The sequence below is a fragment of the Martes martes genome (genome assembly GCF_963455335.1).
Source record: "Martes martes genome assembly, chromosome: 9".
In the NCBI taxonomy this organism is placed as follows: Eukaryota; Metazoa; Chordata; class Mammalia; order Carnivora; family Mustelidae; genus Martes; species Martes martes.
This window is the reverse complement of record NC_137896.1, coordinates 17616079-17639343: the sequence shown is the minus strand read 5'-3', so window position 1 is coordinate 17639343 and position 23265 is coordinate 17616079. Positions and strand designations below refer to the sequence as shown.

The window sequence follows — 23265 nt, the reverse complement described above, 5'->3', positions numbered from 1 at the left end:
GAAATGGTGAAGGAGGGGCGCCTGGGTGGCTCAGTGGGTTAAAGCCTCTGCCTTCAGCTCAGGTCATGATCCCAGGGTCCTGGGATCAGCCCCCCATAGGGTGCTCTGCTCAGCAGGAAGCCTGCTTCCTCCTCTCTCTCTCTGCCTGCCTCTCTGCCTACTTGTGATCTATCTGTCAAATAAATAAATAAATAAATAATCTTTAAAAAAAAAAAAGAAAGAAAGAAAGAAATGGTGAAGGAAGTTCTTCCAGTAGAAGGCATATGACAACAGACAAAAGTAAAGATCTACAAAAAGAGGTTAACAGTTCCAGAAATGATAAAATGGGAAGTATAAAATGCCCTTTTTCTAGGGGACCTGGCTGGCTCAGTAGGTTGAGCGTCCAGACTCTAGATTTGTCTCAGGTCATGATCTCAAGTCTTGGGATGGAGACCCATATCAGCTCCCTGCTCAGCAGGGAGTTTGCTTAAGATTCTCTCCCTCTCCCTCTGCCCACCCCTCAAATAAATAAATATATCTTTTTTAAATGCCCCCTTTTCCACATTTTTAATCATTCTAAAAGAGAAATGTCAAAACAAAAATAATAACAGTGTATTGTGAATTTATAAAATATGTAAAAGTAAAATGTATGAAAACAGTATCACACTGGATGTAAGGGGAAAACCAGAAGTATAATGTGTTGTGACTTTAGAAGAGATACTAAAAGAGACAAAGAAAGCCATTCACATAATGATAAGGGGTTAATTCCCGAAGAAAACATAACCATCCTTAATTTGTATGCCTCTCACAACTGAACTTCACAACACATGAAGCAAAAACTGAGAACTCAAAGGAAATATATATATAACATATAATAAAATACATAACAATTATGTATGTATTATAGGTGGAAAATTAACACTCCTCTTTTAATAATCCATAAAATGAGTAGACAAAAAACTTGTAAGCATACAGAAGATAGGGGTAAAGCTATCAACCAACCTGACCTAATTAACATTTAGAGAATGCTCTACCCTGTAAGAGCAGAAGATACAATCTTTTTTTTTTAAAAGATTTTATTTATTTATTTAACAGACAGAGATCACAAGTAGGCAGAGAGACAGGTGCAGGGATGGGGGGAGCAGGCTGCCTTCTGAGCAGAGAGCTGGGTGTGGGGCTCGATCCTAGGACCCTGAGATCATGACCTGAGCCAAAGGCAGACGTTTAATCCACTGAGCCACCCACACGCCCCTAATCTTTTTTTTAAATTAATATACAATATTTTCAAGTGCACAAAGGACATTCATCAATATAGGCTATGTTCTTGGCCATAAAACAATTCTCAACAACTTTAAAAGAACTGAAATTACACCAAAGTATATTCTCTGACCACAAAGTAATTAAATTTGAAATCATTAACAAGAAGGTATCTGTAGAGACCACAAATATTTGGAAATAAAACACACCTAAACCACCCTGAGTCAAAAAGAAGTAATAAGGGAAATTAGAAAATGTTTTGGGGCGCCTCAGTGGCTCAGTTGGTTAAACGACTGCCTTTGGCTTGGGTCATGATCCTGGAGTCCTGGCATGGAGTCCCACATCGGGCTCCCTGCTCAGCAGGGCGAAGAGTCTGCTTCTCCCTCTGACCCTCCCCCTTCTTGTGCTTTCTCCCTCTCTTAAATAAATAAATAACATCTTAAAAAAAAAAAAAGAAAGAAAATATTTGGAATTGAAAGAACATCAAAACAATATATGAAAATTTACAGAATGCAGCTGAAGCAGTGCCTAGAGGAATGATTATAGCGTTGAAAAATTATTATAAAAGAAGAAAAAGTCCTCTGATAAACTAAGCTTCTACCTTAAGAAACTAAAAAGGGAGACCAAAGTAAACCTAAGGCAAGTAAAAGGAAAGAAATAATAAATAAAAATCAATGAAATTGAGAACCAAAAAAATTAGAGAAAAATTAGTGAAACCAAAAGCCAGGTCTTTATTAAAGATTTTTTTTTTTAATTTATTTATTTGACAGATGGAGATCGCAGAGAAGCAGGCAGAGAGAGGAGGAAGCAGGCTCCCTGCTGAGTAGAGAGCCCGATGCGGGGCTCGATCCCAGGACCCCGGGATCATGACCTGAGCCGAAGGCAGAGGCTCCAACCCACTGAACCACCCAGGCGCCCCCAAAAGCCAGGTCTTTAAAAAGATCAATAAAATTCTAAATCTCTAACCAGAATGATCAAGAAAAAAGACAAAAGACACAAATTACCAAATTCAAGACTCCAAAGGGAGACATCTCTAGGAAGCCTACACACATTAAAAAGATAACAATATTTGAGGTGCCTGGGGGGCTCAGTTGGTTAAGCACCCGACTCTTGATTTAGGCTCAGGTCATGATCTCAGTGTTGTGAGACCAAAACCTGGTGTTGGGCTCTGTGCTGGACGTGGAACCTGCTTCAGATTCTCTCTCCCTTGCTCTCTGTCTCTCTCTAATTAAAAAAAAAAAAGAAAAGAAAAAAGGATAATATTAACGTCACGCTGTACATTTGCATAACTTAGATGAATCAGGTAAGTTCCTCGAAAGACACAAATTGGCAAAACTCACTTAAGAAGAAATAGAGAACCTAAAGAGCCCTTCGTCTATTAAAGATATTGAATTTATAGTTAAAAACTTTCCAACAGGGGCACCTGGGTGGCTCAGTCAGTTAAGCATCTGCCTTTGGCCCAGGGCATATCTCAGGATCCCTGCATTGGGCTCCCTGATCAGGGGAGAGTCTGCTTCTCCCTCTCCCTTTGCCCCTCCACCCTGCTCATGCTCTCTCTGAAATAAAATCAAATCTTTTTTTTTTTTAAAAAAAAAGGGCAAAGACAAAAAAACTTCCAATAAAGAAAACTCCAGGCCCAGATGGCTTCAATGGTGAGCTTCATCAAATATGTACGAAGAAATTATACCAATTTTACATATACTCTTCCAGAAAACACAAGAGGAGGGAACCCTTCCTATTTCATTTTATGAGGCCACATTACCCTGACACCAATCTAGCAATACAAGAAACCACAAGGCAAACACAAAGATCAAAACAAAGACATTAAGATCTTTAACAAAATACTAGACTGAACTGAATACAGCAACAGATGAAAAGGATAATACATCAAGACCAACTAGGATTTATCCTGGGTATGCAAGAAGGATTCAACATTCAAAAATCAATTAATGTAATTCACTGTATCAATAAACTAAAGAAAAAAATCTACAGGATCATCTCAATAGATATACAAAAAGTATCTGACAAAATCTGACATCCATTTATGATTAAAACTCTCAGAAAACTTGGATAAAAGGGAACTTCCTCAAACACATAAAAGGCATTGATGAAAAACCTACAGTTAATCGAACTGTATCATTTCCCCTAAACTCAGGAACAAAGTAAGGATGTCTAATCTCATCACATCTATTCAACATCATACCAGTGTCCTAGCCAATGCAGTACGACAAGAAAAAGAAGGTATACAGATTAAACAGGAAGAAATAAAACTGACTTTATTTGCACTTGACATAACTATCAATGGAAAAAATCCGAAAGAATCTACAAAAAAGCTTCAAGAACCAGCAAATTCAGAACTTCAGAATAAGTGGACTTATTTGCTTCTCAGCTCTGGAAAGTTTTGCATGAGTCAGCTTTTCTTCCAGTAGATGATCTCTTTTCTCACATCTTCCCTTGAAAGAGGTTCATCCTGAGAATTCATGCTATAAGGTTGATATCTTAAAACTAGGAAACTGAAAAATGGAATGCAGTCCCAGAAAATTAAATGCTTTCAAGAGCCAAGTTAAAAGCTTCCCCTTGGGTGAACTGATGAGCCCAGGAACTGACAAGCTTTAACACTCACTAAAATCCCCAGATGACATAAAACACTGTGTAAAAGACTTGTCTTATCACTAAGTCTTCCACACATTCACAGCCTCTGTTAGTAAGGCAAGTACTAAGCGCCTACGTATTTCAGACACATTCCTCCTCCCAACACACCCCCAGACACATCTAACCAAACCAGAGGCAGACCCCTAAACCAAGGGCAGCCAATTCCCATAGAGGCCAACAAGTGAGAACAGAACATTTCTGGGGTAGGGGAAAAACAGTAAAAGGCAAAATTGATTGAGCTGTCCTGGATCCAGAACTATACTAGTCATCTATTGCCAAAATAATGCTGTACAACGAAAGACCACAAAATCTTGGTAGCATGCAACAATAAGCATTTAACTTTACCTCGGGCATGTGAGTTGGGTTGACTCTGCTTTAAACTGCGGGTCTGCTGGGCAGGCCCTGTTGCACTGTCTCACTCTGAGGTCTATGCTGAAGAGGCTATAGCTACTCAGGGTTCTTCTCTTGGTGATGGCAAAGACATGAGAGGACAAGCCTATCTGCACAAACCTGCTGCAAACCTGTGCTTTCCTGTCTACTAACATGCCATTGGGCAAAAGCAATCATCCAGCCAACCCTAAAATCAAGGGATAGGGATATCATTCCATCCAGGAACTATGGCAAGGGTCTGAATGTAAAATACTACAGAAGAGTGAATAAGTAGGGCCAATGACTCAGTCTACTACACCATTTCACACCACTTTTCTACACTAACTTGGCCTAAATCTCTGTTCCTTGCAATTAAAAAGATCTAACTAAAACACAAGGATTAAGAAAATTCTCTAGGGGCACTGTCAGACTACACTGGGAGCTCCTAATCCCCAGTGCAATGTAACCTATCGATTCCATTTCTCCCTTCTTCCCTTTAAGAGGTCAGAAAACATCTGAATTGTTTGTTGAAATATTTCTAATTAAAAGAGGGTTAAAAAAAAAAAAAAACCCTCTTAAGATAGTCAAGACCTGTCTAGAAAGTCGAGTCCTGTCTAGAAAATACAGCAGCAAATGCTCAAGGATTTCCACAGATGGAAGATGCCAATAAAACATGCACACCACTCTACCAAGGTACATAAAATTTCAAATCAATCTGCAGTCCATCCAGTGGCCCCAGATTTTCTATAACCTGAGCTTTTGAGTACTGCCAGCCTCTTAATGGTTAAAAAGCACTTTTCTAGAATAGTATTATCCACTTAGTTTGTAAAAAAGAAAAATGTCACAAACCACAAAAAGAAAAAAGAGTGGACAGAGTCGAATCTAAGATTAGAGTAGAATGAAATGGTAGAAAAGAAAATGAAAACAAAATATAAAAATTTGGAAAGTTTAAACATTTAATTTGCTGGGGGTACAAGAAATACTGTTTACTGGCTTTAAGAGAGAAAATTTTGAGAAAAACAGTCCTGCTTCTTCAAAAAGTAACTAAAATGCTAGGTACACTTTTGAACTATGACCCATTTCAAACAATGAACTTACTCCTTGTTAAGTGAATTAACCATGACTCCGTAAAACCTGTTAAAGGAACCTCATTCCTCAGTAAAGAGCAAAGTAAGTCAAAGACAACACAAATATTTTATTAATAAAACAGAAATTAGAGCCACAACGTACACTTCCTTTGACTGCTGTCCAAAGATTTTTAAATGCTTACTTCCGACCCAGACCATCCTGGCAAAATGGAATTCATAGTCAACCAGCCCCCCACTAAGGGGTGGGACAAAAAGGCCTTGGAACTGCACTGGCAGTAACAGGGATGCAACATGAAAACACCGGGGTATGCCAGGACTTCCCAAGATCCCTGCCTCTCATCAGGCTAGGGCTAATACGAGTCGAGTAGATGTGAGCGAACACATCTCATTCAACTCTGCGTAAGTTCTCTTAATACCCTAGAAGCTTTAAAGATCTAATTCTGGAACAGGGTCTTTGAACAGCGACTCTGGGACACAGACCATTATAACACCACTATAATAAATACCATTACCTTGAAAAAGCAAAAACTTCCAGTTATCACATATGTATAACAGGCCTCATCTGCTACCACAGAATTCCAGTGCAGATTACAACAAAAGCAGTCCTAATAAGAGTTCTCTGTCTCCAAACAAACTTAAGGCATGACTCTCTAAAAGCACTTTCAAGAGATTTTATCAACAGAAAGAAAAATCCCCACCCACCACAGGAGAAAATTCAAAATAAAATCCTTCTACAGACAACAATTTCCTGCCCCCAGGAGGAGGAAGATTGAGGTGATCTGAATTAGAAATGACTCTCTGATATTCAAACATTTTGATAAGGAGAATGCCAAGGCTGTTTAATGCCAGCCCAGTCAGAGAAAATGGTCAGGTGATAGATCAGAGGGATATGATTTGTTCAGCCCAGGAACAGATTATCTCAAGTTATGAAAGTCATGGGGTACCTGGGTGGCTCAGTTGGTTAAGCGTCTGCTTTTGACTCGGGTCGTGATCCCAGGGTCCTGGGATCAAGCCCCAGCTCCATGCCCAGCGAGGAGTCTTCTTCTCCCTCTCCCTCTGCCCCTCCCCTTGCTCATGCTCACAAGCACACTATCTCCGTCAAACAAATACATAAAATCTCTATTTTTAAAAGATTTTATTATTTATTTGACAGAGCAAGAGAGCACAAGCAGGGGGAGCAGCAGAAAGAGAGGGAGGAGCAGGCTCCCTCCCAAGCAAGGAGCCTGATGCGGGGTTCGATCCCAGGGTTCACAACCTGAGCTGAAGGTAGACACTTAGCCATCTGAGCCACCCCAGCGCCCAAACACATAAAGTCTTAAAAAAAAAAAAAAGTTATGAAAGCTATGAAACTATCTTCTTTGTGATGGCTATCTGGCCTTCACCGTTTAGGTTCTTTTCTTCCTAGTTCCTATTTTCACCCTTCATTAAGGGATAAAATACCATAGTCTTAATGGTGTTAGACATAGCAGCCAAGGCTCACAGGTCTGTGTGTGCCCGTGGGCCACTATGAACTTAAGAGACAGCCACTGAGGAGCAAGCCCAGCCCTCAGAGGGTTATACCAGACTGGTCTACAACCTGCTTTTCCTGGTGCTGTCCTTGCCCACCCCCCACCCCACTCTTCACCCCTGCACAGCCCAACAACATTATGGCAACTTCTCAAACATCAGTGTTATGAAATGAATCATGTAACCCCCTCCACACACCAAATTCATATGCTTAAGCCCTAATTCCCAGTACATCAGAATGTGACTGTATTTGAAGAAAGGGCCATTAAATAGGTAATTAAGTTCAAATGGGGTCATTGGAGTGGGCCCTAGTCCAATACAGCTGGTCTCCTTTTTAAGGAGAGATTAGGATGGCACCTGGGTGGCTCAGTGGGTTAAACCTCTGTCTTTGGCTCAGGTCAGGATCTCAGGGTCCTGGGATGGACTCCTGCATTGGGCTCTCTGCTCAGCAGGGAGCCTGCTTCCATCTCTCTCTCTCTCTCTGCCTCTCTGATTACTTGTGATCTCTCTGTCAAATAAATAAATCAAATCCTTAAAAAAAAAATTAGGACATAGCACAGAGAAAAGCCCATGTGGGGACAATGGTGAGAAGGAGGACTGCAAGCCAAGGAGGGTCTTCAGAAACCAAACCTGCCACCTTGATCTTGGGACTTCTAGCCTCCAGTTGTGAGAAAATTCATTTCTGTGAAAGCCACCCAGTCAGGGTATTTTGTTATGGTAGCCCCAGCAACATTTGGAACACATTTTGCTACAAAATGCCATGACTGAGGACAGACCCTGCATTTAAAATCCACCCTCAGGGAATTTTTTCCAAAGATTTGGAGCAGAGGCACGTGGGGGAGGGGCAGAGGGAGAGAATCTTCAAGCAGACTCCCCACTGAGCCCGGAGCTCAACCAGGCCTCCACCTCTGGTCTCGTTCTCATGGCCCCTGAGATCATGACCTGAGCCAAAACCAAGAGTCAGGTGCTTAATCGACTGAGCCACCCAGCGGCCTCACCTCAGGGAATTTGTGATGGCTTTATGGGACATCTCGAGTCATCTCAAATATCGAAAAAATATCACCTTCATAATAAGCATTTCTGTAGTTTCACCTAACCTTATAGAAGTCTTCCTCAACATCAACAGTAAAGCACTACTTGAAGTTTCTCCTAAGCTATAGCAATCACCAGATTTCCCTTCCATTCCCTGCTATCTCCACGATGACACATTCACAACCATTCCTAGAGTAGTCCTCTCCCATGGCCCCAGCCCAAGATGGAGGCCAAACATATACACTGATGGTTTCCTCAAAATGTCTTCCCAAAGTATTATTTTTGCCTTTCTTATACCTCTGTATCAATCTAAAATCAAAGGACTCTGAAGACACCATGCTGCTTCATATCCCCACCTATGTCACCCCCTCTGGAACACCTGGAAAACTTCTAGTAATCCTCTACCAGAAATTTCACCTTCTCTATAAAATCTTTCAAAAACCACTTTCACCTCTAAAAGGCGACCAATTCTTCGCTCTCATAATTACGTAAGTACTCATCCTGTTCACCAGACTGATAGCCCTGTGATGGCAAGCACTCATTCTCTTTGGTTGTCAGGCTCTTGCAAAGCACCTGCTATGTGGCACTTGGAAATGGTCTCTGAATCAATGAGTGCCAGCACTCAATGGCATCAATCACATGTGATTATTCTAGGTCTCTTCCTGGCAGGGTGACCAGTAAATAATCAATGCTCCCCAACAAGCTGGGTGAATTTCACAATCATAAGGTTGAGTGAAAAAGCTAGATACAAAACAGTACATCCTCTTTGATTCCACTTAAAGTTCAAGAAGAGGCAAAACTAATTTTTGGCAAAATATATGATTCAGAATAATGTGGGGGAGGATTGGGGGGACATAAGTATTATCAGAAAAGGGCCATGAGAGAAACTTCTGGGGTGTTAGAAATGTTCTCTATCATAATCTGAATGTTGTAGTTACACAGATCCACAAGTGAAAATCCACCAAGCAGTACACTTGAGATCTGTATGCTTTACTGAATAATGATATACTTCAAAGACCCAAATGCTTTTTTAAAAGATTTTAATTATTTATTTATTTGTCAGAGAGAGAGAGAAAGAGCAAGTGCACGCGCACAAGCAGACAGAGCAGCAGGCAGAGGCAGACAGAGAAGCAGGCTCCCTGCCGAGCAAGGAGCCCCATGCGGGACTCCATCCCAGGACTCTGGGATCATGACCTGAGCCGAAGGCAGCGGCTTAACCAACTGAGCCACCGAGGCATCCCAAAGACCCAAATTCTACGTATGGTCTTCATCTACCCTCTACCCCCAAAAACTCAGTGCTCAGAAAATATCTGTGCTGAATGACTGAATTCCTTCTGAATAACAACAATTTATCAACTATTTTCACACAAGAAAAGAAATATCTCAGGGTGCCTCGGTGGCACAGTCGGTTAAGCATCCAACTCCTGGTTTTGGCTCAGGCTGTGATCTCTTGGTCATGCAATCAAGCCCCACGTTGGGCTCCATGCTCAGCAAGGAGTCTGCTTGAGCTTCTCCCTCTCCTTCTCCCCACCATGCCCTTGCACTCTCTCACACACACTCTCTCTCTAAAATAACTAAATCTTAAAAAAAGAGAGAGAGAGAGAGAGAGAAGAAAAAGCTCTCCAAGCAACTGCAATCAAAGCCTTGGTTAGAGCTAGGCTACAAGAACACCCCCTCCCCCAAGGACGTTTGCGTCTGCCCAAAGCTGCAGCATGCCTGCACATGCTACGTGGGCAGCATCTTTCCTTCTTACAAGAGGCTCAAAGCATAATCCCCACATGTACAGCATTACTACTGAAGACTGGTATCCCAATGGCATTTCAAGACATTAGGGGGGAAAAAGGAATTTTACACTTGGAAGTTCTTTCTATTGCGTTAAGAATCTAAACACATGGCAATAATACCAGAAGGGAGTTTCTGTCCATCTTCCCAGCATTTTTCACTTTATTATTCTGCAACTGTCTACCTACCTGATAAACTCCTATTTATCCTTCAAAACCCAACTTGGATGTTAACTCCTCTGGGAAGTTCTTCCTAATCTTACCCTCTTGTATGTTCCTCTCTCTGTTCTACTTACTTAGTTTCACTGTAGTTCAAATATCGGTCTTGTCTTATTTCCCCTACTGCACTGGGACCACATGTATTACCCCCAGCGCCGAGTGTATGGCAGGGCACTCGGGAAGCAGGCAAACGCCTGCTGAACTGACTTGAGATATGCTAAATTGGACAAATCTTACCATTTAAATGTCCAACTCTAGAGTCCTAAAATAAGCGGTATTTCCCAGATAAGGCACAGTCTGTACTCAAGAGGGAGTGAAAAAACTATAAATATTGTCTAGGACAATGTTATTTTTAGTATTGTGGTCAGCAGCCTCTAAGAATGAACTTCAGGGTGGCAACCTGGAGACGAAATGACTTCAGTGAGGACCCACAAGATCCGCCAGGTAAGCAACGCTCTTGAAAAGCGGTATGGCACAGCAGACATGGCCCGAAAGTAATGGGTTCATCCTTTAAGGCAGGCTCTCCAGTGCCCTAAACGCTTCTATGATATGTAAGAACAAGTAACCATGTGACCCTGAACTAGTTTCTTTACTTCTGTGTGCCTCAGTTTCCTTCTTAGTAAAATGAGGGAGTAATAGGTTATCTATAACCCCATACTGTTTTAAAGGGTCAGATGAGAGAATAAATATAAAATGATTAGTACCTAGCACACAGTAAACACTCAATCAAAGTCTGCTTTAATTATTCTGCTCTCTGGAATGGGATGCCTCAGCTTTATTTGGTCTTATCATATTTCTGCCTTGCCTGGCACTGGGGCCAAAATTAGATGGGCAAAATCTACTTTCTGGGGCTTTCTAGCGCGGGCTTCCATGTTTGCACAGCTGATACCCTGTAGCTATATGCAGGGCTTCCCTCTGACCATGAAGATACCCCAACAGAGCAAATCTACGTCTCCTTCTTTACACCCTCTCCTCTGCCGTTCTCCTAATAAAAACTGAAAGTTTCCTATTTCATTTCCTCAGTGCTCTATACTCTTTTAGCAGATTAATGAAAGCAAATTAATCAAAGACACAGATCCTTACAGTCACTTTCTCAAATATTCTTATGCATAAACCCACTAAATAATGAGGATTTCAAGAATTTCAGGCTCTATTATCTAATGTTAAATCAACCTTCCTCCCTACTAATGCCCCTCCAAACTGACCTCTCTTCCTTCCTTCCTCTCTTTCTTTTAAGGGGGGGCAGGGGCTACTGGCACCACAAATCAAAGAATGAAGTTGCCAATTTCACCTTCCTGAGAAGCAAGCCATTGTTGCCACCAGAGCAGTTTTACCTGTGGGCTTAAAAATCTCAACTGGCAGCAGTTCCCTGCCATGAACTCCCCCGCCTTCTTCCATACCAAGGAGTAAAACTGCCAGCCTGGTCAGGTTCAAGGTCATTTACTGAAAGTCCAATGAGCCCAGTGAGCACAGTGTTTCAGGACTCTGCCCACCCCTTTCTTCTTGCCTCTCTGGTGGACGGACGTACAGCGGTCTCTAGACCAGCTAGCGACACCTTGGCATTGCTCTTCCTGCTGGCTGTCATGTTTTTGAAAGTCCGTGGGTCACAAGCAGCACTTCTTTTTTTTTTTTAAGATTGTATTTATTATTTGACACAGAGAGAGAGATAACAAGTAAGCAGAGAGGCAGGCGGTTGGGGGGGGGGGAAGCAGGCTCCCCGCTGAGCAGAGAGCCCGATGCGGGGCTCGATCCCAGGACCCTGAGATCATGACCCGAGCCGAAGGCAGAGGCTTAACCCACTGAGACACCCGGGGGCCCCAAGCTTGACTCTTGATTTTGACTCAGGTCATGATCTCAGGGTCATTTAAGACTGAACCCTGCACTCAACGTGAATCTGCTTGTCCCTCTCCCTCTGCTCCTCCCCCTTTCCCCCACTGCTCAATTGCTCTCTCTCTCCCTAACAAAAGTAAATAAAATCTTTTTAAAAATTTTACAGAACAGGGGCGCCTGGGTGGCCCAGTGGGTTAAAGCCTCTGCTTTCGGCTCAGGTCATGATCTCAGGGTCCTGGGATCGAGCCCCGCATCAGGTTCTCTGCTCGGCAGGGAGCCTGCTTCCCCCCTCTCTCTCTGCCTGCCTCTCTGCCTGCTTGTGATCTCTGTCTGTCAAATAAATAAATAAAATCTTAAAAAAAAATTTTTACAGAACAAAACAGGTGACTTTATGGTATGTAAATTATCTTAATAAAACTATCTTTAACAGAATACAGTGGATACAGTGCATCACAAGTAGTAAGAATAAATACTGAGTATCAAAACCTTTGAATTACATATATGTGTATACTGGGCACAATATATTGTGCAGTTATTATGTGAGTTGTGGTCACGACAGGATTACGAAACTGTAGTTTCAGCAGTCAGATGCGAGCCTAAGGTAAATTCTCTGGGGACAATAAAGATGGCAGGAGGACTCTTCCGCCTACTTTGTTTCTAGGCATTAGACTGCTTCCAGTCTAGGTTAAACTATGCATTTTCAGTGGGGCAGTATCACTCCAAGGGGAAGGAAAGGCAAGGCCATGAACTAAATAGAGACAAGGTCATGATAATCAGTGGTCCTCAAGAAATAGCAAAAGACAACTAACTTGAAAGGTTTCAGCTGACTTATTTTTATTTTTTTTTAATAGTCTTTTTTAAAAAAAGATTTTATTTATTTATTTGACAGAGAGAGATCACAAGTAGGCAGAGAGGCAGGCAGAGAGAGAGAGAGGTGGGAAGCAGGCTCTCCGCTGAGCAGAGAGCCTGATGCGGGGCTCAATCCCAGGACCCTGAAATCATGACCTGAGCTGAAGGCAGAGGCTTAACCCACTGAGCCACCCAGGCGACCCGGTTTCAGCTGATTTAGAGTCAACTATGAAAATCTTTTCTCAAAGTCTCATTAATATGATCACATTTCTTTTTCTTTTAAAGATTTTATGTATTTATTTGAGAGAGAACGAAAGACAGCATGAGAGCGGGGAGGGTCAGAGGGAGAAGCAGAAGCCCCACTGAGCAGGGAACCTGAAGGGGGACTCGATCCTGAGACTCTGGAATCATGAGCTGAGCCAATGACAGTCGCTTAACCAACTGAGCCACCCAGGCATCCACATTTTCTTTCTTTCTTTTTTTTTTTTTTTTTAAGATTTTATTTATTTATTTGACAGAGATCACAGGTAGGCAGAGAGACAGGCAGAGGGAGAGGGGGAAGCAGGCTCCCGGCTGAGCAGAGAGCCCGATGCCTGGCTCGATCCCAGGACCCCGGGATCATGACCCGAGCCGAAGGCAGAGGCTTTAACCCACTGAGCCACCCAGGCGCCCCAACACATTTTCTTTTTCTTAGTGAAGCTCCTGGGCAACCGGAATGGCTTTAATTCTAAGACAAAAAATAACCCTGTTCAGGATAAAGCCTCTCCCAGCCTCAGGAAGATGTGCATGGGCAGGTCTGGCCTGGGTGCAAGGTTCCACTTCAGAACTCTGCCATGAGCCTTGGCGGGCCCACTCCGAGCCAGCCGGGGGGGGGATGGAGGCGAGCCGGGAAGAAGGATGGGAAGCTGGGCCGCCTGTACAGAGGTTTTCATTTCCATTTCTGAAATCCCGAGACTACTGGGTCACACTAATCGATACTGGGATGTTAAGGACACATGACAACTTAATACAATGTACAGTCCTTCACTGGATTTGAGAGCAGGAACAATAAATAGGCTGGAGACGACGTGACCGGTAAGATTTAGATACAGACTAAGTACTGCTTTTATGTCAAGTGGCCTGAATGACACAATTATATTGTAATTACGTGTACCCTCTCAGGATAAAGATGCGAAAGTATTTAGGGTGAAGTGTCATAATGTCTGTCTGCAAGTAACTCTCAAAGGATATGGCTAAAAAGAGGGAGTACGCGCCCAAACAAGCAAGCAAGCGAAAATTTGGCAAAACAGTAACTGGCGAATCTAGGTAAAGGGGAGATGGGTGTTAATAGTACCATTCCTCGTAACTTTCTGTGGGTTTGATGTTTTTCAAGATACCAAATGGCAGAGGGGAGGTGTGAACGGCATCAAGTATAAAAAAGTTTTTAATTTCTATATGTTCCAATTCCCCTCTCTTAGAATAGAGAATGAGGAGCTGACATAAAAATGATTCATGGCATTTTTTGAATACTATACCCATTCAGAAACAAATATATTTGGCAAAGAAAAATTATTTCAAGTGCACATGGCAAGTCAGATTCTATATACCACATGGATAAATTCCTGAATTACACAAATTAACAGAATCCAGTGTTAAGGCTCACTTCCCACACGTTGTTGTGGAAGCTAAACTTTAACACTACTTTAAGAATCTCGGGGCGCCTGGCTGGCTGTGGGTGGAGCGTGCAACTCTTGATCTCAGGGTCATGAGTTCAAGCCCCACACTGGATGTAGAGATTACTTAAATAAATAAAACTTTACAAAAAATACTTCAAGAATCTAGATACTTTCTGGGGATTCTTTAAGTAAACAGTGTATCACCACTGATGGGTTTTACACAAATGTCAAGAGTTAAAGGCAAACTTACTTATTTGCACTACTAAGGAAAGATCGAATGGATAAACCAAATCCATATGCAGACTTATTGTTGAATTATTGAATTTTAACTTCCTAAATCTCTAATTGGAATTATGAGGAAGTAAAAGTGACTAAAAAGTCTCATTTCCATCTACTAGCGTCCCTAAAGGAATTTCTATTTAATAACAAAAAAGGAAAGAAGCAAATGAAATAAAAATGCCTTAAGGTACTCAACTCTTGAGTACCTGAACAAAAGAAAACGAACTTTAATCAAGGCGAATATTTATTGAGAACCTACTATGTACAAATCTCTGAGGAATTCAAAGCCCAAACACCGGTCCTTGTACCTGGGGAGGAGGGCCCCAGGGGCCGCAATTTTGTTGAAAACACAGAGGAAGAAAACTGAAGAAAAATAACAATGGCTGGCTCAGTCTTCCCTTGTCCCTGTTCCCAATTCCTCAATTCAAAGACTTCTTTCCTAGCCGGCCACAGCAACAACCTCCGCATTTACTGACCTGTCATCAGGCCTCTCAAACCACAGGTTCTGTCTTGGGTGGCACACTGGAGTCACCTGGGAAGTTATCAATAACCCAGTACCTGGGTCCCTCGTCCAGACAAGGATTTTACTGGGTGTGGCCTGGGAGCTAGTATTTTCTGAAGCTCTCCAGCAATTCTCATGTGCAGGAAGATTTGAGCACCACTGATCTACGCCAACCTCTGCTGCCCAAGTACAGCACACAGACTACGCTCTGGTCATGAAACCTCTGATGACTCCTCAGGGCCCACACAAAGCTCAACTCCTTACATCCTTTTCAAAGCCTTTCAACATCTGCAATCTACTCCTCCAGGCCTATCGCCCACCACAAATCTACATCCCTGCACCACACTCCAGCCCCAATGAACTTAGCACCTGCCCGCCATCCCTGCGCAGGGCAAGTCCCACACAAAAGGTTCTCCAAACTCACAGACGCCAATCCCCATCTCTGGCTATTAAATTCCAAATCAACTTTCAGGAACCTTTTAAAACATCCTTTTAAAACTCTTAACTCCCCTGAGTAGATGGTCACTCCCTCTTCTTGCATTCCAACCAAACTCTGGACATAGCTCTAATTTGACATTTATCCTGATGTCTGTAGTAGCAGCTTACATTTCTCTCCTTCCAACAGACTATGCATTCCTCAAGGGCACAGACCATGTGCATTTATCTTCAAGTTCCCAGTGCCCCGCCATGGCTGAAACAAACTGAACGCCCAATAAATTGTTTACTAAATAAATGGGCATCACATACTTTGTGGAATAATGATGAACAATATGAGAAAAGACAAAGACAGTTCAATAGGAAATGCCAGGGGCGCTTGGGTGGCTCAGTCAGTTAAGTATCTGCCTTTGGCTCAGGTCGTGAACCCAGGGTCCTGGGATTGAGCAGAGCAGTGGGCTCCCTGCTCAGCAGGGAGCCTTACTTCTCCTTCTCCCACTCCCTTTGCTTGCATTCTCTGTCAAATAAATAAATAAAACCTTTAAAAAAAAAAAAAAAGGAAATGCCAAATGAGTCATTTAGGCCAAAACTGACTTGACAAGCGCAGAAAGGAAAAGAGGGTGCTTCCAGCAGATACAGAGGGGGAGAGTCTCATTAAGACAGTGGGACTTGAACTCAAGTCTCAAAGGACAGAAAATATCTTGACAGGCCAAGAACAAAGAACAGAGAACTATGAGCACAGAAAATAGCAAAGATACGGCTCGGTGCACATGAAAAAGCCACTTAGCTTGGCTTTGGGTTTCTTCAAAAGATACCCTAAGAAAAACGCTAGAAATGAATCATCATATTGTTCTTAGTTACATAAATCTGTATGTCACTATACTCTCCTTCTTCTCACCGCCTGATACATTATGGCTCTGTATATTCAAATACTGTATCACAGCACCGTAAGAGCAGGAACTTTTGTTTACTGCGGCATCCCCCCGGGCTTACATCAATACTGAGCACACAGTAAATGTTCACTACATATTTGCCCAGTGGATGAACGAACATGTTTATTATAGGCCTCTGATCTAATGTTTCCTTTCACCTGGCGGCTTCCTCCCTGCCACACCCAGTCTCCACATCTAAATCCTGTCTACCCTTCCAAACCGAATAAATGCCCTGACTCAAAGCCTTCTCTGATATCCTTCCTCCCCCTTGTCTGAACTCCCAAAGAACACTTTTTAGGGACTACCTCGCAATAGCACAATTAATCTGTATACAGGTATTTATGTATATCTTACCTCCCCTATAAATTCTTTAAGGGCAAGCTCTAGGTCATTTTCCCCCCAGAGAAGAGGAGCCTGTGTAGAGTTGTTCAGCAATCCCTGTTAAATAAAAGGTAAAATTAAATTAAGTGGTATTAAACCTTTAAAATATTAATATCAGAAAGACTAAGATCAGTAATGATTTCTCTCCTCTCATCCTGGCCCTGTGATGCCTGATTCTTTCAAATCATCATATCTAACACAGACCATGCTTACAATGTGCCAGGCATTATTCCAAGGCTTTACATAAATTAACTCACTTAATCCTCAAAAGGACTCTATGAGATAGGTATTATTATAACCTCCATTGCACACATGAGGAAACTGAGGAAGAGGGAGGTTCACACAGCCAGTAAGTGGCAGAGCCAGGATTCAAACTGGTGGTCTGGCTGCAAAGCCATGCCCTTAACTACTGTGCAGCAAAGCCTTGTGATTGCTGGGCAGCCTCCTACTCATGCAGCCGTACGTGGCCTGTGGAGAACATACTCTGAAAACGTTAGAGATGCAAGGATATCTAAGGCGAGGAACGATCCCCGTCATAGGAAAGACGGAATTCCAGAAGGCAGTAAAGCAGGTAACAGATGACAGAAAAGGAATGGAGGTTTCTGCAGTACAACACTGGGAAAGATAAATGCTGGGAAGAGACCCTCGGACCTGGAACTTCAGGAGCCTCGGGAGGAAGGGCTGAACAGAGAAGTAAATAGAAGCTCTGGCATGGAGTTACGGGTATGGAGTTGGTACAGCATACAGAATGGCAGCAAACTTACAAGGTGCTTAAGAATGCAGAGCTCGGAAAAAAAAAAAAAAGAATGCAGAGCTCGGGGCGCTGGGGTGGCTCAGGCAGAGTTAAGCATCTGACTCTTGATATCAGGTCAGGTTATAATCTCAGTCAGGGTCCTGGGATCGAGCCCCATGTCCAGCTCCACACTTACAGGAGAGTCTGCTTGAGGATTCTCTCCGTCTCCCCCTGACTCCTGCCCCACTCACATGTTCTTCCTCCCTCTCTCAAACAGATAAGTAAATCTTTGGGTGCTGGGCATGGGGGGAGGAGGGAAGAAAGAAAAAAAAAAGTAGGGCTCAAAGTGCCAGGGCTACCAGTTCTGCTAGACAAGTAAATAGAATTCCTTTGCCTCCATTTCCTCAACTGCAAAATGGGCTAATATCAGCATTTGGCCATGAGGATCAACAATGAGAATCCAGGTATACTTATATTCATCAGGATGGGTTGGTTTATGCTACAGTTAAAACTCCATTTAAAAAACTCAGTGGTTTAAAGCATAGGCTTTCTGTTTACATCATGTAACCACTTCAGATTCCTTTCAAAAAAAAAAGGGATATTTGCCTAGAAGTGTCTCACATCACTGGCACTCAAATTTCAATATCCAAAGCGAGTCACACAGCCATGCTCAACTTCAAGCATGGAGAAGTGCTACCCTACCATGTACCCAGAAGAAAAGGAAAAAAAAAAAAAATTATCAGTGAGCAGCTCTAACAAGCACCACACCATGAAAGAGCCTTGCACCATACCTGTCACGTAGTCAGCGCTCAATGACTGACAGCTGCTACTATAATCCCAGTAACCAGAAGGTCTGGCAAGAAACCTGTTCTACCAACCCCAAGTTACTGAAAAGCTAAACGAGTATGCAGATGTGGGGGAAAAAAGTCCACGTTATTTTCAATAACCCAAAGGTAAATTTACAAAGGATTTCACAATGATATAATGGAGAGAGATGCCAAAAAGTTTCTAGTAAGCAAAAAATAGTAAACAGGAGTTACAAGAATAGTACCACAAGCCTTTTACCAAGACATAGAAGGGAGGCACATGCCAAAATGTTTCTAGTAAACAAGACATAGTAAACAAGAGTTACCAAAATAGTACTACTCACCCTTATTCATTTAAGACATGTAAAATTTCATTGATATCTTTATTCTGAGAACATTAAAAAACATTACTCAGCCTTTCACAAATTCACTTCTAATCTCAGAACACAACTTCCCCATATTATTCCTGTAAGTTCTTAAGGAAATTCTCCCACAGGGGTTTTTCGGACCTTAACCATTGATCAGGGGGAGACCTACTTAGTAAAATGAGAATTGAATTCTAAGCCAAATTTGGCCATAGACCAGCTCTATGGTCTCACAAAATATTTACATGACTAGATATCCATTCTATCATCCATAAGATGACGAAATTGGACTAGAGGGCCTCCAAAGTGCCTTCCAACACTACTCTTCCTCAATTCTGAGAAGCCAGAAAGATGCTCTGGTTTGGAAGAATCTAGCTGAGATGCTGCATTATGTAAGCCCTGACAACGCTTCAAGCTTCAACTAGAAATAACGGCCACAACCACAGCTATAACAGCAGCAGGAAGGCTGAGTTCAACAGAACACACGGCAAGTCAGTACCCAGGGACAGCCCTGGCAGCATGGAATGCCCCATCGGAGCGGAGAAGGCTGGACAGAGTAGGACTACTCTGTGTAAGTAAGAAGACTGCTATTTGGCCATGGCTTATGAAATAGTCTTTTAGTAACATTTCAAACAACATTCCAGTCCCAGCTCTGGGACCTAGTGACAGTGATGGGAACAAACGTGAAGCAAGGAACCGACAAACATTTTAAACTTGGTATCTGTCAACTATCAGATTTCAGTGCCAACACACTAGGTTTTTCAACTCCTTAAGACTCCAAAGCAGGGGTGCCTGGGTGGCTCAGTCGGTTAAACGTCCAACTCTTGATTTCAACTCAAGTCATGATCTCACGGTCCTGAGACTGAGCCCCATGTCCGGCTTTGCCCTGGGGGTGGAGCCTGCTTGAGATCTTGAGATTTTCTCTCTGCTTCTCTTCCCCATACCCTCCCCACCCCATGCGTTTGCACTATCTCTCTAAAATAAATAAATAAATAAATAAATAAGAAGACTCCAAAGCAGTAATCCAAATGTATGTCTAGAGGTCAAGAACTTGAAACTCTTTGGACAAAGTCAAACAAAAGAGCCCAAAGCAGCATGTTACAAAATGTTAGGCCCCCAGATCAGCCACTGGTGTCCTTTTCAGCTAAACAGAAACTCCTGCCAGGCCAACCTGCCAGGACATCTTCACTCACTCTGAGAACTAAGACTGTCCCTACAGCAAAATGGAAAATGGTGTTGGCTTTTTTTTTTTTAAAATTATGTTATGTTAGTCACCATACAGTACCTCATTAGTTTTTGATGTAGTGCTCCATGATTCATTGTTTGCGTGTAACACCCAGTGCTCCATGCACTGCGTGCCCTCCTTAATGACCATCACTGGGCTAACCTGCTCCCCCAGCCCCTCCCCTCTAAAACCCTCAGTTTGATTTCTGGAGCCCATAGTCTCTCATGGCTCATCCCCACCTGTGATTTCCCTTCATTTTTCCCTTCCTTCTCCTAATGTCCTCTATGCCATTCCTTATGTTCCACAAATAAGTGAAACCATATGATAATTATCTTTCTCTCTTTGACTTACTCACTTAAAATAGTGCTGGTTTTTCATGAACACCAATGGAAGACAATACCTTAATTCATGCCATAAACGAAGCTGACAGACACTGCTATATTAAAAATTTTGCTATTCCTGCAGCCCTATCCATGATCTTTTTTTTTTTTTAAAGATTTTATTTATTTGACAGAGATCATAAGTAGGCAGAGAGGCAGGCAGAGAGAGAGAGAGAGAGAAGGAAGCAGGCTCCCTGCTGAGCAGAGAGCCTGATGTGGGGCTCGATCCCAGGACCCTGGAATCATGACCCGAGCCGAAGGCGAGGCTTTAACCCACTGAGCCGCCCAGGCGCCCCTATCCATGATCTTTAAGGAACCTACTATGAGGGTCTAAACAACATGGGACACTCCTACTGTCTCTCCTGCTTCAAGAGTCACTGCATATATGACTAACAATCTCCTGCCTGAAAACCTAAAACCTGGCAAATATATTTAATAAAATTATGGTACAATTAGAAAAGACTCACTGTGTCTGGACAGCATTTTAAAAAGCTATTTACTTTCATAGCTATGCTTCCTGCTACCTGTCAATCACAAAATAATCTCCAGTCCTGCCATGGACACTGATCAATATATTAGAGTCAATGCTATCCCTGATTTTTAGGAGTTTAAATATGAAGTACAAGTAGATGGGGATGGAGGCAGGGAAGCATATACAACCCTGAATGAGTAGAAGAAATCCTTTTAACAAATCAATTTTTAAATATATTGGAAGGGGACAGAAGACACGGCTCAATTTTTCAAGGGAGGTTTGGTGAATATTATTGAAAACGAAGATTACCTTTATAGAATGCAAAAACTGTCCTCTAAGTAAGGTGATAAACCAGCAATACTTCACATAGGAAAAACCTCCATTAACCAGTCCAAAATGATGAGAACTCCCAATGATCAGTGCTTTCTACTAAGAACTGTAAAACTACAGTATTGCACTTAAAAGCTTAAATCTTTACAGAAAAGACAAAAGCTTCAGAAGTTATACTGCAAGGGACGCCTGGGTGGCTCAGTTGGTTAAGCAGCTGCCTTCGGCTCAGGTCATGATCTCAGCGTCCTGGAATCGAGTCCCACATCGGGCTCCTTGCTCGGCGGGGAGCCTGCTTCTCCCTCTGCCTCTGCCTACCACTCTGGCTGCCTGTGCTCGCTCGCTCTCTCTCTCTAACAAATAAATAAATTTTAAAAAAATTAAAAAAAAATAATAAAAAAAAAGAAGTTATACTGCAAGACATCGTGCATGTTAGTCACAGCCATGAAGAGTCACAAGGCCTCACTAAAACAGCTACCTTGCTGTTTGCAAAACCTTCTGTGACACAGAACTAAATTTATTTTCTGACCCTACTATTTTCTTAACATCAAATCAACTTCTAGATAAAAAGAGGTAAATATAAATGGGCAAATAAGTGCCAACTTTTATTCTATGATTTGCTCAGTCTTATTTAAAGCTATAGGAGTCTTGTCCTATCCTGTATTTTCTAAGTGAAAGAAGAAAAATCCACTTTTGCTGCCCCCACCCTGAAAGGCGGACCCCAAAGTATCTAGACCCGTGGTGTCAAATGCCCGTGCCACTATGTGACTAAATTTAAATGAAATAAAATTAAATAAAATTTAAAATTCTGTTCCTCAGTCATACCAGCTACCTTTTAAGGGCTCAAAAGCCACATATGTGACTAGTAGGTCCTGCACATAAGACATTTTTCATCATAGCATAAACTTCTACTGAACAGCGCTGATCTAAAACAATGTTTCTTAAATTTAAATGTGCATAAAAATCATCAGTATCTCTTGCTAAACAAGATTACTGGGTCTCCACCCCAGGTCATTTATTTCAGATCAGTCTGGAATGGGGCCTCAAAATGTTCATTTCTAAACAAGCTGCAGGATAATGTGATGTTACCTATCCCCTTAAGTAGTGCTGCCTAGGGTTAAGAACTACTTTTGGGGGGTGACTGGCTGGCTCAGTCAGCAAAGCATGGAACTCTTATGTTTTTTTTTTCTCCCAGATCTTATTTATTTATTTGAGAGAGAGAAAGAGAATGTGTAAGCAAGCAAGAGAGAGAACATGAATGGGGGTGGGGGTGGAGGCAGAGGGAGAGGGAGAAGCAGACTCCCCGCTGAGCAGGGAGCCCAGTGTGGGGACTCCAGGACCATGAACAGAGCAGAAGGCAGAGGCTTAACCTAGTCACTCAGAGGCCCTAAGTGTGCAACTCTTCAACTCGGAGTTGTAGGTTTGAGCCCCACATTGGGTGAAGAGATTACAAAAACACAACTTTTTGTTATTTCTCAATCCATCGTGGACCAATACTTTTATAAAATACCAGAAAAATGAATTACCAGGAGGAAAAGTTTTTTTAAGACAAAGACTATACTATAAACTTACATTTTTTAATAGACTCAACAGACAAAACAATTTTATAAAAAATGCTGTAAAAACAGCCACATGTTTCAAGTGCTGTACTTACCTCATCAGACAGTTAATAGACCACAGACCTGCACAGATCTGCAGATTATAAGTAGCCTTGATCTAGAAAAGCTTATTTCACATTTTTACAATTATCTCTGACTCTGCCACATGGTCAAAAAGGATGGTGCCTTGACTTCTTCAGGCTAAGCTACAGGTGAATTTAGACTGCTAACTTTGTAAGAGTTGTTAGACCAAAATATACAAATGAACATTGATAATATCTTTGTGTTAAGTTATATAAAAATTTCTTTCAGTAGGGGCACCTGGGTGGCTCAGTGGGTTAAAGCCTCTGCCTTCGGCTCGGGTCATGATCCCAGAGTCTTGGGATAGAGCCCCGCATCAGGCTCCCTGCTCCGAGGAGGGCCTGCTTCCTCCTCTCTCTCTGCCTGCCTCTCTGCCTACTTGTGATCTCTGTCTGTCAAATACATAAATAAAATCTTAAAAAAAAAAAATTTCTTTCAGTAAATAAAATCTATGATCTGCACCGGCTTACTGGACATAATCTTTCAAAGAATTTCTTAGACTACTGTTGGCTTCCTTGAACCCAAAGTAAAT

General features: G+C 42.2%; 1 protein-coding gene across 1 annotated transcript in view; it reads right to left on the bottom strand.

Moving 5' to 3' along the window:
• The window catches only part of CHD6 (chromodomain helicase DNA binding protein 6), a 195986-nt gene that overhangs the window by 166388 nt on the left and 6333 nt on the right, over positions 1 to 23265 (bottom strand). The window contains exon 2 of the mRNA XM_080813272.1: positions 16720 to 16803. The gene's annotated coding sequence lies outside the window, so the exon portion shown is untranslated. The remainder of the gene's footprint in view (positions 1 to 16719; positions 16804 to 23265) is intronic.